Genomic DNA, 15,467 nt, shown 5'->3' on the forward strand with positions numbered 1-15,467 from the left:
AGAATTTTAAAAATAATCTAGAGTAAGGCTATATGACTTTATATCCAAACAAACATACAAGGCTTCTAAAATCAAGTAATCATCTGAGGTTAGTGAGCTTGAAATGACTAATTTCTAAAATTCTAATATTTATGTAAAAATTTAACAATATTTTTAAAGAGTACTTGGGAAAATTGGTATTGACATTGAGTCTCCTTGAAATAAGATTTTAACACTTTTCAGATTTTGGAACTGTACCTGACTCTGGACCAACCTCAGAACCAAGCAAGATCACTTTGGTAATACAGAATAGAACAGTGTGCATGAGGGAACTCACTCTAACAGGAGAAATCATATAGTTTTAAAATACATTAAACTGTATAAAATAATCTGCTATCCTAGAAACCATTGTTTTGATATGGTACTTAATGATAATTTTGGAGTGAAAATTATGACTAAGTCTAAAATATGACTCCAACATAAATAATATGTTATTGTATTAAAGAGTACTGAATTGCTTTGCCAAAGTTTTGTAACTTAGTAAAGGTATTAACTTCCTTGAATTTGATTTAGCATGCAGTACTCTGGGCTGGTTATGTTAACTAAAAAAAAAAAAAAATCACTACCTGAGTTGTGCAGCACTCTTAGAACACTGAAACAGAGCGACTTTTCAGCTCTTTTAGCAGTTCACATTTGCCCAACTTATAAATGGCCATTGTCAAAATAATGGTTTTGAAATTGCTAAGGCATGATATGTCAGGTTATTTGAATATAAATACTTATTGAGGACATTGTGACTACAAAACATCTTTTTACATGGAGAGCCTTACATCATTTAAAATTGCTCAGATAGTGTCTTCATGTGAACCATAAATCCCAAGAACTTGAAGTTTTAAATTTTATTGTTCCATTGTGAAGTTGTGAGGGCATTTGGGGGAAAAAAAAATGAATACTGGAGGGTGTGAAGTGGCCCAAATTAACCATGGAGTGAAGTTAACTGCAGGGTTTTTTTTTTTTTTTTTTTGGATTCATTATTAAAAAATGGGGTAAAACTTATTTCTCTGGTTCTATATGAAGTAGACTCATACCATTTGTTTAGTCGTACATGCACACGGGGTAATGATGTTTGTCTCAATCTGTCCATTGCAGGTTTTAATTATTAGATATCCTTGTTTATTTTTCCAGAGTGGTTGTGATGTGAAAAACAATCCAAAAAATGTACTTTATTTAAAAATATAGGACTGGGGATATAGCTCAGTTTGTAGAGTACTTGCCTGTGAAGCACACGGCACTGGGTTCAGTCCCTAGCATGACAAAAAGAAAAAAAATATATATATATACACACACACACATACATACATATAAACATTTAGGTATTGAAATAGTCTTAGAATTTTTGAACTATACAAATAAGATCAGTATTGATATATGGAAAGGGGTATCATTGAGCAATATATCGTGCAGAAGAGACATTTCTGACACAGCTTTCTGATAGTTCTTAAAGATATTGATCAATATCATTATTTGGCACAAATGTGATTCAATAATTGTGGCTCTACAAAATTTCTTAACTGAATGTTTTAACCTTAAATATTGTATACTGGTATATATTAATTTTACTTTCTTGTATTATGTCCATATACCCTTTTATGTGATACATTAGAACATTCCAACTCAGTCTGCAAGACAATCCCACTATAGTTTTGCTTTTCTTTTTTATTCCCCTTCAGCAGTTGAAGACTGAACCACATGAAATATTATGGCATTGCTTATTTTAACAGAGTACTTCAGTCAAAGTATCTTTGGTAAACAATAATGAATGCTATGTTTTCACTTATAAAATGATTATAGATGCTTCACTAATTGTAACATGCATGTGTTAAAAGATGAACTATTATTCAAAACATTCACATGTCATACCCTGTCAAAAGAATTTAAATCATTTGTGAACAAGTTATATCAAGATCATATATAGAATGATATAATACAGCAAAGAGAAATTCACAAAAGAAAAACATACAATTGTAATGGTATTAGTTCTGAAATAGTCTATTATTATTTAACAAGATAGTCACCAAGCTGAGGATATTTTCTTTCATAAGTATATCAGCTCTCTATTTTCTCTGTGAAATTCTGCATATTTGATGAGTAGTCATTTAGGGCACAAGGACATTAATATATTCATGCTGTGGCTCTTATAGTAGATCAGCCTGCTCCACTGCTTTAAGAATATTTTTTTGGATGTTTTCCAAATTTTCCCTATGAAAAGAAACTCATCCAAAATAATATAGGCCTTCTCAAAATGAAAGATATCAAATTCACACACACACACACTGCCAAAATACTTGACACATAATTACACATAACAATGGATTATTTCCAGGGAAATTACTTCATTGTTCTGATCTTCAGTACACAGAATAAAAGAGACTAATATATTATTTGTAAACCACTGAAGGAAACTGAACATTTTAGGTCTCCTTGATAATTGGACTGGACAAATTCTTATGATTTTTTTCCTTCTCTTTGTCTGACAGTGGAACATATCATTTCTGCAATCTAAACTTTCCCTGATAACTGAAAAACAACATAAACTGTATAGCAACTGCTGGCCACAGACATGGAGAAGCTCAGCAAGGGTGACTGAGGGAAAGCCCTTTTTGCCTTACCAAGGAAGAGAAGATGTGTTCCTGTGGCGAGGCAGATTTCAAGAGATGGAACAACTGGCACAGTGAATTGCAATAAAAATGAGGATGCGTTTATGTGGGAAATATATCTAATTAGAAAAACAGGAAGAAGTAAGAAAGAAGGACAGGGCATTGGGATTTTATAGCATAGTACCAAGAAGTTTTGGGTATCATATGTGTTTAATTTCCACAAGAAGTTTCATGGATTTTTATACCATTTGAATATAAAAAGAGAGCTCTAAAAACCTTCTTCTTAGTGTGGCTGACCCTCTTCTTTCCTATCCCTAGCACATAAGCAGAAACAACAATTGCGAACTCTGGACAAAGGAACAAAAGGAATCCTATCCAAAGTAATTACAGAATGACAAAATCAGGTCATAGCACTGGACTGGGCTGGGCACAGGTTTTCTTTCATCATTTTTCATGAAGATAGGCTGCAGGGTGGAGGAGTAAAAATATATTAACACAAACCTGTAGTCTGGCTACATGCAGATGTACAAAACAGATAGATTTCCTAGGTAATGCAAAGTGAGGAATAATGAAGAAAGGAGAAAACCTGAGAGTGGGGAACCCAAGTTTTGTGGATACCTTCTCTGGATAACATCTGATTGTAAACAAATTTAAGCTAATAGAACTGAGATCTGAAGATTCATGAAGATGGAGTTTCTGATGATTGACCTAATGACAATTTAAAGAATTTATAATGTTTGAGGCTGGATCATGAAAAGAACATAGCCAAGTAGTCTGTGCATATGTGGGGGATGTGTATAAAGCAGGTGATCCATGGAACTGGACATTGCCTTATAAAAACAAACACTACCCAGTCAATGTGAAGTTACCATTTGAGTCTTGTCATTAATAATTCCAAACTGTCCTCCTGTTGTATGATTTTTCTCTAGAAGTTCTCAGAGTTCACCAAAAGAGGGATGCTATCAGCATAGAGTAAAGTAATAAGGATCAAGAAAGCTGAGATTAAGAAAAACCCAATAGCTAAAGGATTCTCAGTCAAACTCCATCAGACCTTTAAAGAATACCTAATGCCAATTCTTCTCCAATGATTCCATTAAACAGAGCAGCAGAAAACACTGTCAAATTTATTCTATGAAGCAAGTATCACCCTGATACCAAAACAAAATGGATATCAAGGAAACAAAACTTCAGAACAATATTCCTGACAAACATAGATGTAAAAATGTTTGACAAATTCTTGTTGAATAACATTGCAAAACATTAAGAAGATAATGCACCATGAGCAAGTGAGTTTCATCCAAGGTATGCAAGGTTTCTAAAAAACATATACCAGGCAGTAAATGTTATTCTTTTTCTGGCTGATACACAGGTACTGGAAGGTAGGTTGTGGTGGTGAGGCCTGAGGCAGAACAATATTTTTTAAGAGGCCATCTTCTTCAACATGACTAACCTGTGTTGACTTTCTGTTCATTACATCATTGGAAGTCATTGGGTGTTAATGTGGTTCAGCACAGACTGAAAAATCAAGATTCCTGCTGAAAATAGCAAAAGTATATGAAACTTAGAAAACTTTTTAGGAATTATTATTACTTAGAAGCTGGTGTAATGGTACAGACCTTTAATTCCAGCAACTGAGGAAGTTGAAGCAGGAGGATTTCAAGTTCAAAGTTAGACTTGGCAATTTACCAAGATCACGTCTCAAAATAAAATGTTAAAGGGGAGGCACAAGTTGGTGGATTAGAGTAAGGAAGCACATCTCCTAGTTCAGCTATCCAGAACTCAAGCAGTGGTAATACTGTTTCTACCTGAGGCTTAAAGTGAAAAATCCTGAGACTGGAGGGGCAGTCTGTCCTAGCTGTATCAGAGACTCTTTGACTCATTAAATGCATCTAAAAACAAAAGGACACAAATGTACAAAATTACAAGAGACCCACACAAAGACAAATTATTATGAAAATCCTTAACATACAGAATAAGAATAGAATTTTACTGACTTTCAGAGAAAATGACAGGTAACATTTAGAGGGAAACAAATCTGATCTCAGTTTATTTCTCAACTCAGACTGTCAATGACAGGAGGTCTTGAAATACTACGTACCAAGCTCTGAAAGAAAATTGAGGACAACCAAGGATACTATTTTCAGAATAATTAAGTTTCAGAATTTACAATGAAATAAAGACCCTTTATATTAAACAAAAGTTAAAAGCATTGACAACTAGAAAACCTTCACTACAAAACAGACAATAGGATATTTCATGAAGAAGAAGTGGAAACCAGTGAAGGGAAGAACAACACTAGAAGAATAGTTAATCAAAGGAGAAACTAATTCAGATTAAAAAACAAATAGAAATAACTCAAATAACAGGAAATGAAATCATATCTCAATAATAACATTGAATTTAAATGGTATAACTCATCAGTTAAAAGACATAGACTGATTGGATTCAAAACCAAGACCCCAAAATATGCTGTCTCCAAGAGTCTTACCTCATAGGAAAATACTAAAGGTAAAATGATGGAAAAAATATTATTTATATGGAACTGTTATACAAGGAAGTATATATATATATATATATATATATATATATACACACTATATAATATATATATATATAATATCCTTATATCAGATGAAGTGGACTCAAAGCCAAAGTTAATCAAAAGGAATGAAGAAGGTCATTTCATTCTCCTTAAGGGAATTAGACATCAACAGGACATAACAATTACAAATATTATGACTTAAACAATGGAGTATCTACATACATCAAACAAATTCTTCACAATTTCAAGAATTAAACAGTCCACAACACAATAATACTGGGTGACTTTAATACATGTCTATCACCAATTGATAGATCTTCCAACCAAAACCTAAAGAAGCTTTGGAAATAAAAAAATATAATTAATAATCTAGACATAACCAACATGTATAGAATATTTCACACATCAATGACTGAATACACTTTTTTCTTAGAAACTCATGGAACCTTCACTAAAATAGAGCATATTTTAGGCCACAAAACAACTCTTTGTAAATATAAAAAATTAGAAATAATATCTTGCATTATATCAGATAATAATAAAATGCAATTAGAAATCAATGATAAAATAAAAACTAGAACCTACCCTAACAAGTGGATAATGAATATAATGAATGGCTAAGGAAAACTGAAGAAATCAGAGATGAAGTTAAAAAAAATACTTAGAAGTAAATGAGAATAGTGATGCAACGTACCAAAATCTCTGGGACACTATGAAGGCAGTTCTAAGAGGAAAGATTATCACACTGAGCTCATTCAATAAAAAAATAGAAAATCACCAAGTAATTAACCTAACATTACATCTAAAAGTCCAAGGAAAAGAACAAATCAACTCCCAAAACAATAGAAGACAGGAAATAATTAAAATCAGTGCTGAAATCAATAAAACTGAAACAAATAAAATTCAAAAAGTCAATAAAATTTGGTTCTTTGAGCAAATGAATAAATTTGATAAACCCTTAGTCATGCTAATGAAGAAAGAGAGAAAATTCAAATTACTAAAATTCATAATGAAAATGAAGTAGCACCACAGACAGTACTGAAACTCAGATGATAGAAACTATATTGAAAATGTATACTTTAATAAGATAGAAAATCATGAAATCATCAAAAAATTTCTAGAGAAATATGAACTATCCACATTAATGAAGGAGGTCACAGAAGATATAAACAGAACAACTTCAAGCAATGAAATTGAAGATGCCATCAAAAACCTACCACAAAGAAAATCCCAGGACTAGATAGATTCTTAGCCAAATTTTTCCAGACCTTCATAGAATGTGTTACATTAATATTTCTTAAATTATTAAATAAAATAGAAATGGAGAAAACACTTCAAAACTCATTCTGTGAAACTAGTATCACCCTGATAACAAAACCAGATAAAGATACAGCAAGGAAAGAAAGATCAATTATCCTGATGAACATAGATGCAAAAATTGTAAAATACTGGCAAAGAACATACTAAAAAGGTAGAGCACCATGATCTAGTGAGGTTTGTGTCAGGAATGCAAGAATGGTTTAACATACAGAAATCAATACACATAATTCATCACATCAACAGATTTAAATATAAAACTTACATAATTATCACAACAGATGCAGAAAAAGCATTTGACAAAATTCAGCATCCATTCTTGCTTAAGACACCAAAAAAATTAGAGATATTCCTCAACATTGTAAATATTACATATTCTAAACCAAAGGTCTCTATCATTCTAAATGGAAGAAAAAATGAATGTATTTCTGACAGAAACTGGAACAAGACAGGAATGCATTTTTTTACCACTTCTATTCAACATAGTCTTTGAATGTCTAGCCAGAGCAATTAAACAATAGAAAGAAATTAAAGGAATATGAATAGGAAAAGAAAAACTTAAACTATCCCTATTTGTCAATGACATGATTCTAAATTTAGAAGACTCAAAAAACTCCACCAGAGAGTTTCTAGAATACATTAACAAATTCAGAAAAGTAGCAGAATATAAAATTAATGCCATAAATCAAGTGTGTTCCTATACACCCTTGATGAATCAGCTGAAAGCAAAAGAAGGACACTAGTCATTCACAATAGCCTCAAAAAATACTTGGAAATAAATCTAACAGGAATCAAAATACCTCTACAATGAAATCTATAGAACAATAAAGAAAGTAATTAAAGAAGACCTTAGAATATCAAAAGATCTCCCATGTTCTTGGATAGGCAGAATTAATATGTCAAAATGACACATTACCAAAAGCATTATACAAATTTAATGCAACTGCTATAAAAATTTCAATGATTTTCTTCATAGAAATAGATAAAGCAATCATGAAATTCATTTGGAAAAACAAGAGGCCCTAAATAACTAAAGCAAGCGTTAGTTAGAAAACTGAAGCAGGAGGCATCACAACATCAGACCTTAAGTTACACTACAGAGCTATAGTAATAATAAACAGCATGGTATTGGCACAAAAACAGACATGAAGACAAATGGAACAGAATAGTAGACACAGAGAAAAACCTATATATATGCAGTTATCTCATAATAGACAAAGGTGACAAAAACATATACTGGATAAAGATAGACTCTTCAACATATTCTGCTGGGATAACTGGAAATCCATGTGTACGACAATAAAATTTAAGTCCTATTCCTCAACCTGCACAAAATTCAACTCAACTTGGGTCAAGGACCTAGACATCACATCAGAGATTCTTTGACTACTAGCCAAAGATATAGGCCAAACTGCCCACCATGTTGGCTTAGGAACCAACTTCCTCAACAAGATTTCTAAAGCGCAAAAAGTAAAATAAAGAATGAATATGGGATGGCATCAAACTAAAAATCTTCATCACAGCAAAGAAAACAAAAACGTGAAAAGAAAGTCTACAGAATGAGACAAATCTTTGCCACCTTCACTACAGACAGATCATTAATATCTAGAATATATAAAGACTCAAAAAGCTGAACACCAAAAAATTCAATAAATAGGCAAAGAAACTTAGCAAGCACTTCACAGAAGAAATACAAATGGTCAACAAATACATGAGAAAAGGTTTAATGTCTTTACCATTTAGATGAATGCAAATTAAAACTACTGAGATTTCATCCCATTCCAGTCTAAATGGCAATTATCAAAAATACAATAATAAATTTTGGTGAGAATGTGGGGAAAAATGCTCACTCTTACATTGCTGGTGGGACTGCAAATTGGTGAAATCACTCTGGAAAGCAATATGGACATTCCTCAGAAATATGGAATGGAACAACCATTTGACCCAGTTATCCCACTCCTCAGTAGATATCAAAAAATTTAAAATCAGCATACTAGAGTGATGGATCTCACTTCACAAGAGCAAAGCTATGGAAGCAAAGTTGGTGCCCCTCAACAGATGAATGGATAAAGACAATATTGCATACACAATGAAATATTACTCACCCATAAAGAAGAATGAGATTATGCCATTTGCTGGTAAATGGATGAATCACTATCATGCTAAGTGAAATAAGTCAGTCCCAAAAAATCATAGGCCAAATATTCTCTCTGATATGTGGCTGCTAACACACAATAAGAGGTTGGGAGGGAAAAACTGAAGTTCATTGGATTAGACAAAGAGGAAAAAATATTAGGAAGTGGCATGGGAATAGGAAAGACATTAAAATGAATTTTATATAACTGTCCTATTTTCACATATGAATACATGACCAGTGAAATTCTACATCATGTACAACCACAAGAATAGGATCCTAATTAGAATAAGCTATGTTCCATTCATGTATAATATCTCAGAATATACTCAACTGTCATGTATATCTAAAAAGAACAAATAAAACATGAAGAAAGGAACCTGGGGGAGGGAGGGAAAAAGAAAAGAAAAACACTGGGAAATGATGTATATTTTTATATTGAATGCACGTATGAATATGTAACAATACATCTCATCATTATGTAAAACTATAATGTACTAATAAAAATATGGAAATCTTTTAAAAGTGGTTGTAGTAGACATAGCTAATCGGCAAATCATCTCTATGTTCAATCACCAGTAGCAAAAAATAATTTATATGTATATATTTTCATTTACATATATAAATTTGTATGTAAATACATATAAATAAATACATATACATAAATATATACATATAAAATTTATATATATATATAAGACATATATATAACCAATGGAATAGAAAACACAGACAAATCCACATAGATACAGTGACCTGACATGTGATGAAACTACCAAAAATGTATGTTGGAGAAAAGAAACTTTTAAAAAATGGTGCAGGCAGTCTGGAAAGCAGTATGGAGAATCCTAAGAAAACTTGGAAATGGACCCACCTTTTGACTCAGTTATCCCACTCCTTAGATTATACGCAAAGGACCTAAAATCAGCAAACTATAGTAACACAGCCACATCAATATTTACAGCAGCTCAGTTCACAATAGCTAGATTGTGGAACCAACCTAGATGCTCTTCAACAGATGAATGGATAAAAAAATACTGATTATATATATATATATATATATATAATGGAATACTATTCAGCCATAAAGAATAATATTATGTCATTTGCAAATAAATGGATGGAATTGGAGAATATCATGCTAAGTGAAATAAGCCAAGCCCAACAAACCAAAGGCTGAATGTTTTCTCTGATAAGTGGATAATGATATATAATGGAAGTTGGGTGTGAAGAATGAGAGAATAATGGGGGAACTTTAGAATATATAAAAGGAAATGAGAGGGAGGGGGTATAAAAATGGTGGAATGAGACAGACATCATTCCTTATGTACATGTATGATTACACAAATTTTATGAATCTACATGGTGTACAATCAAAGAAACAAAATGATGTACTCCATTTATGTACAATGAATCAAAATGCAGTCTGTAAAAAATGAAAAGCTAAATAAAAATAATAATAAAAATTTAAAAAAAGAAATGGTGCTATGAAAACAGGATGTCCACAAGTAGAAAAAAATAAAACTTGATCACTATTTCTCACCCTGCACAAAAGCCAACACCAAGAAGGCCAGAGACCTAGGAATAAAACTGGAAACTACAGTTGCTTAAAGAAAATGTAGGTCCAACACTCCAATATATTGACAAATGCATCAACTTCCACACAAGAAATAAAACCAAGAATCAATAAGTAGGATGAAATAAAATTTCAAAAGTTCTTCAACACAAAGAAAACAAGAATGTGAATAAAGAGCCTAACAATGGAAGAAAATCTTTTCACCTTCTCTTCAGATAGGAAATTAATGTACAGAATATAAAAAGAACTGGAAACACCATGAACTCCCCCAATTACTGAATGGGGAAAAAATCTAAACACACATTGCTCATGAGAAGAAATACAAATGGTCAACATATATATGAAAAAATGTTCAACATCTCCAGCAATCAGTCTATTATTGTCCCCCTGATCTCTTCCTATACTTCAATAAAACTACTACATTCAAAAAGAACTACATCAAAATTTTAACTCACTCCACTCACAATAGCAATTACCAAGAATAATGTGAATAATGTGAGGGATTCACATATCAGGGGGAAGCAAAGTATAGGAGTTTATTGGATTAGATAAAGGAGAATGAAGGGAAAGGAGGGGATAGGAATAAGAATGACAGTAGAATGAATCAGATGTAACTTTCATATGTTTCTATGTGAACACACAGAAGAATAGGAAGTTATAGTGCACCCAGTTGTTCCACTCTTCTGTATATATCTAAAGATCTAAAATCAGCATACTCTAAAGACACAGCCACTTTAGTGTTTAAAGCAACACAATTCACAATAACCAAATTCCAAAACCAGCCCGCATACCCATCAACAGACTAATGGATAAAGAAAATATGGTGTGTATAAACAATGGAGTTTTACTTAGTCATACAGAAGAATAAAATGATAGCACTTGATGGAAAATTGATGAAACTGAAGAACACAATTTTATGCGAAATAAACCAGACTCAGAAAGTCAAGGGTCAAATGTTTCCCCTCATATGTGAATGCTTAACCAAATAATGGAAAAAGGGGAAATCAATGAAAATAGAAGAGACATCTGTGGAGTAAAGGAACAGGTTATAGGGAAGGGAAGGGGGACAAAGAGAGAGATAAACAGTAGAATGAAACAAACAAAACTCTCTCATGTACATAAATGAAAAAAGTACAGTGAATTTCAACTTTATCTATATCTATAATGCAGTAATTTAAAAATCTAAAAGTAGAAGACAAACCAATAAAAGAAAAACTCATTTTCTGCTTTCACTCTTGCTTTTTTTATACCTCTATTTCTTCTCCTCCCCCTCATAAACAACACATCCTATGTTGCCTCTGCATCAGCCCTATTCAACTTTTGAAATTGCAAACCTTTTTCTACCCTCTGATCACTTCTTTCTTAACTCTAATTTTAATTTCACTTACCACTGATTTATAAAATGTCAGACCCTACCACGAATGCTATAGCAAGAGTTAATACACAGAAATTCATAAATAATACCTATTGAGTTTATGACAGACATAATATATGACTACCTATTGTTTTTACTGAAATTGCTGATCTTGCCATTTTTGTTTACTGTGTCAACCAACATTGTAGATGTCATAAAAGGAATTAAGTACTTAATTTAATCCCATATATTTTATATAACAGTTTTTGCTTTTATTTGACTCCCCTAATCTGTAAACCTAAAAGCTTGCAGAGGAGAAGCCCTACTACTTCAAATCCATTCAAATAGATGGGTAGATACATAAACAATTTGAAGAAGCAAGGGAAAACTTCCACAATAAAACAGAATAATTCACAGTAGACACCATTGACATTGCAGTGCAAGAAATGTCAGGGATGAAATATAGAAAGTTAATAGATAAGATGATCTAAGAGATAAAAGATGATGTAAAGAGTGGAATGAGAGAGAAAATACAAGAAGTGAAAGATCACTTTGAAAAGGAGACAGGGATTTTGAAGTAGAATCAACTGGAAATACTTGAAATGGAAGAATCAATATACCAAGTTAAAAATTCAAACAGAGAATCATCATGTATCCCATGTAGTAACAACATGTATCCCATGTAGTAATTGTTTACAATTAATATAAATTTAAAAAATTCAATGGAAAGCATTACTAATAGACTAGATCATTTGAAAGATATATTTCAGGCAACAAACACAATTACATAATTTATTTTTAAATATTGTGTGATTGATCTTTATTTTATTCACTGATATGTGGTGCTGAGAATTGAACCCAGTGCCTTACACTTTCTAGGCAAGTACTCTACCACAATGCAGCCCCATGATCTTGAAAATAAACTTGATCATGGAGAAAACAGGTTAAGAGACCATGAACAGAATTTTCAAGAATTATGAGAGGTTTTCAAGATGGCGGCCTAGAGGGTGGCTGCATTTCATGTTGCTCCAGGACTCAGGAGTCAAAAGAGGAGATATTGAGAGACTTGGGACCAATCAAAGCAGCTGGGTGAGTATCTCCCATTGGGGAGGCGTCCCGGATGGGGCGGTAGTCCCAGAATGCAGGGAACTTTGTGAAGCAGAGCTGCCGGGGAGACACCCCTCCCCCCGCTGGATCAGTGAACTCGGACAACTGGGAGCATCAGAGAGGAGGCTGCTCAGCACAGCGCTGGGACTCAGAGCAACCACTGGGGCTCCGACGGCTGCCCAGGGGAGGAGCGGCGAGGAGAGCTGTTTGGACTCAGAGCGACCACTTCTGAACACTCCTGCCCTGAGGAGGAGGAGGAGGAGTGTGGCCGCTTGGATTCGGAGTGACTACACCAGAGGTACAGGCGGTTGCCAAAGGAGGAGCCGCGTGGCGAGCTGTTTGGACTCAGACCACTTCTGAACACCGGGGCCTGCCCGGAGGAGTAGGAGGAGGAGCGTGGCAGGTCATTTGGACTCGCAGTGACTGCATTGGAGCTCCAGGCGGCTGCTCAGAGGAGAGGGCGAGTGGTGAGTTGTTTGGACTTAAAGCGACCGCTCCTGAACACAGGGGAGCTGCCTGGAGGAGGAGCGTGGTGGGTTGCTTGGTCTCAAGTGGCCACACCAGAGGTCCAGGCGGCTGCCCAGAGGAGGCATGCAGAGGGTCACATGAGTTCAGAGCCACTCAGAGCGACTGCTCCTGAACACCCGGGGGGTTACATGGAGGAGGAGGAGGAACAGGGAGGGTCACTTCGACTCGGAGTGATTGCCCAGGGCTACGGGCGGTTGGTGGGAGGAGGAGGCACACAGTGAGTTGCTCGGACACCTAGTGACCGCACCGGAATACTGGGCAGCAGTCTGGAGGAAGAGGTGTGCGGCGGGTCTCTGGGACGCAGAGCGACTTTACGGAGCCCCGGGTGGTTGCTCAGAGTAGGGGCCGCATAGCCAGGTGATTAGGTGCACAGCAGGGTCCCAGGATCTAGGAGGCTTCTTGGTGGAAGCCAAGACACGCTTAGACACAGACACGCTTAGAGGCGGAGCGAAGGTTCCAGGACTGCGGGCAGATTCTCTGAGGAGGGGCAGCCAAAGGAGATTCATCAGCGAAGGGTGAGGCTCCCAGGCCCAGGAGGTAGGGCCGGGACCCTGGGAACTTTGCAGAGGAAGGCAGCCCAGCCCAGGTGGTAACTGTAAATTGAGGGGAACCTCTAGGAGGGAACTGACCAGCGAGACCTTCCCACCGGGTGAGTCTTCCCTGCCGGATGAGGTTTCCCCACAAGGATGGTAAAAACAGAGACACAGGCCCAAACAGGCCTTGCCTCAGCCCGCAGAATAGATTCCCTTTGGATGACAATTGGTCAACAAGTGGAGGAACCTCTGCCCACTAGCAGGGAATATACCCCACCTGAAGGCCACCATTCCTAGAGAGGCAGTTTCCTTGTGGAGCACCGCACTATCAACTTCCTCCAAGACTTCAGCCTACTGAAAGCTAAAAGGGGATATATATAGAAATCTTCAGGGACATTGTAAGTCCATAGAGGAAATCTGCAATATCTCAGCAGTCCACTGATACCTGAACAATATGAGAAAATAAGGAAAGAAAATGCTGCAAACAAATCTAGATGTTACAACAATAAAACCCAATGACAGCATGGCAGAAGAAATGACAGAAAAGGAGTTCAGAATGTACATAATTAAAATAATCAGGGGAGCAAATGATGAGATGAAAGAGCAAATGAAGACATTAAATGATGGCACTAATCGACAGTTAAAAGAGCAAATACAGGAAGCAAAAGATCATTTCAATAAAGAGATAGAGATATTGAAAACAAAAACAAACAGAAATCCTTGACATGAAGGAAACAATAAACCAAATTAAGAACGCCATAGAAAGCATATCCAGTAGGATAGAACACCGAGAAGACAGAACCTCAGACATTGAAGACAAAATATTTAACTTTGAAAACAAAGTTGAACAAACAGAGAAGATGGTAAGAAATCATGAACAGAATCTACAAGTACTATGGGATATCATGAAAAGGCCAAATTTAAGAATTATTGGGATTGAGGAAGGCCTAGAGAAACAAACCAAAGGAATGAACAATTTACTCAATGAAATAATATCAGAAAATTTCCCAAATCTGAAGAATGAAATGGAAAATCAAGTTCAAGAGGCTTATAGGACTCCAAATACACAAAATTACAACAGACCCACACCAAGGCACATTATAATGAAAATACCAAACATACAAAATAAAGACAGAATTTTAAAGGCTGTGAGAGAAAAGAACCAAATTACATTCAGGGGGAAAACAATACGGATATCAGCAGATTTTTCAATCCAGACCCTAAAAGCTAGAAGGACCTGGAACAACATTTTTCAAGCCCTGAAAGAAACTGGATGCCAACCAAGAATCTTATACACAGCAAAACTTACCTTCAAATTTGACGATGAAATAAAATCCTTCCATGATAAACAAAAGCTAAAAGAATTTACAAAAAGAAAGCCAGCATTACAAAACATTCTCAGCAAAATATTCCATGAGGAAGAGATGAAAAACAAAGAAGCAAATCAGCAAAGGGAGGAATTATCCTAAAGGAATTGTCAAATAAAGGAGGAAAAAAGTGGTGTCAAACAAAAAAATAAATAAAATTTTAAAAATGAACCAAATGACTGGGAAACCAAATCATATCTCAATAATAACCCTGAATGTTAATGGCCTGAATTCATCAATCAAAAGACATAGACTGGCAGATTGGATTAAAAAGAAAGATCCAACAACATGTTGCCTGCAAGAGACTCACCTCATAGAAAAAGATACCCATAGACTAAAGGTGAAAAGATGGGGAAAAACATACCATGCACAT

General features: G+C 35.0%; 1 long non-coding RNA gene across 1 annotated transcript in view; it reads right to left on the reverse strand.

Moving 5' to 3' along the window:
- The window catches only part of LOC306643026, a 53,200-nt gene that overhangs the window by 11,478 nt on the left and 26,255 nt on the right, over positions 1-15,467 (reverse strand). The gene's annotated exons all lie outside the window — the stretch shown is intronic.

Source organism: Sciurus vulgaris, assembly GCF_902686455.1.
Source record: "Sciurus vulgaris genome assembly, chromosome: 13".
Taxonomy (NCBI): Eukaryota; Metazoa; Chordata; class Mammalia; order Rodentia; family Sciuridae; genus Sciurus; species Sciurus vulgaris.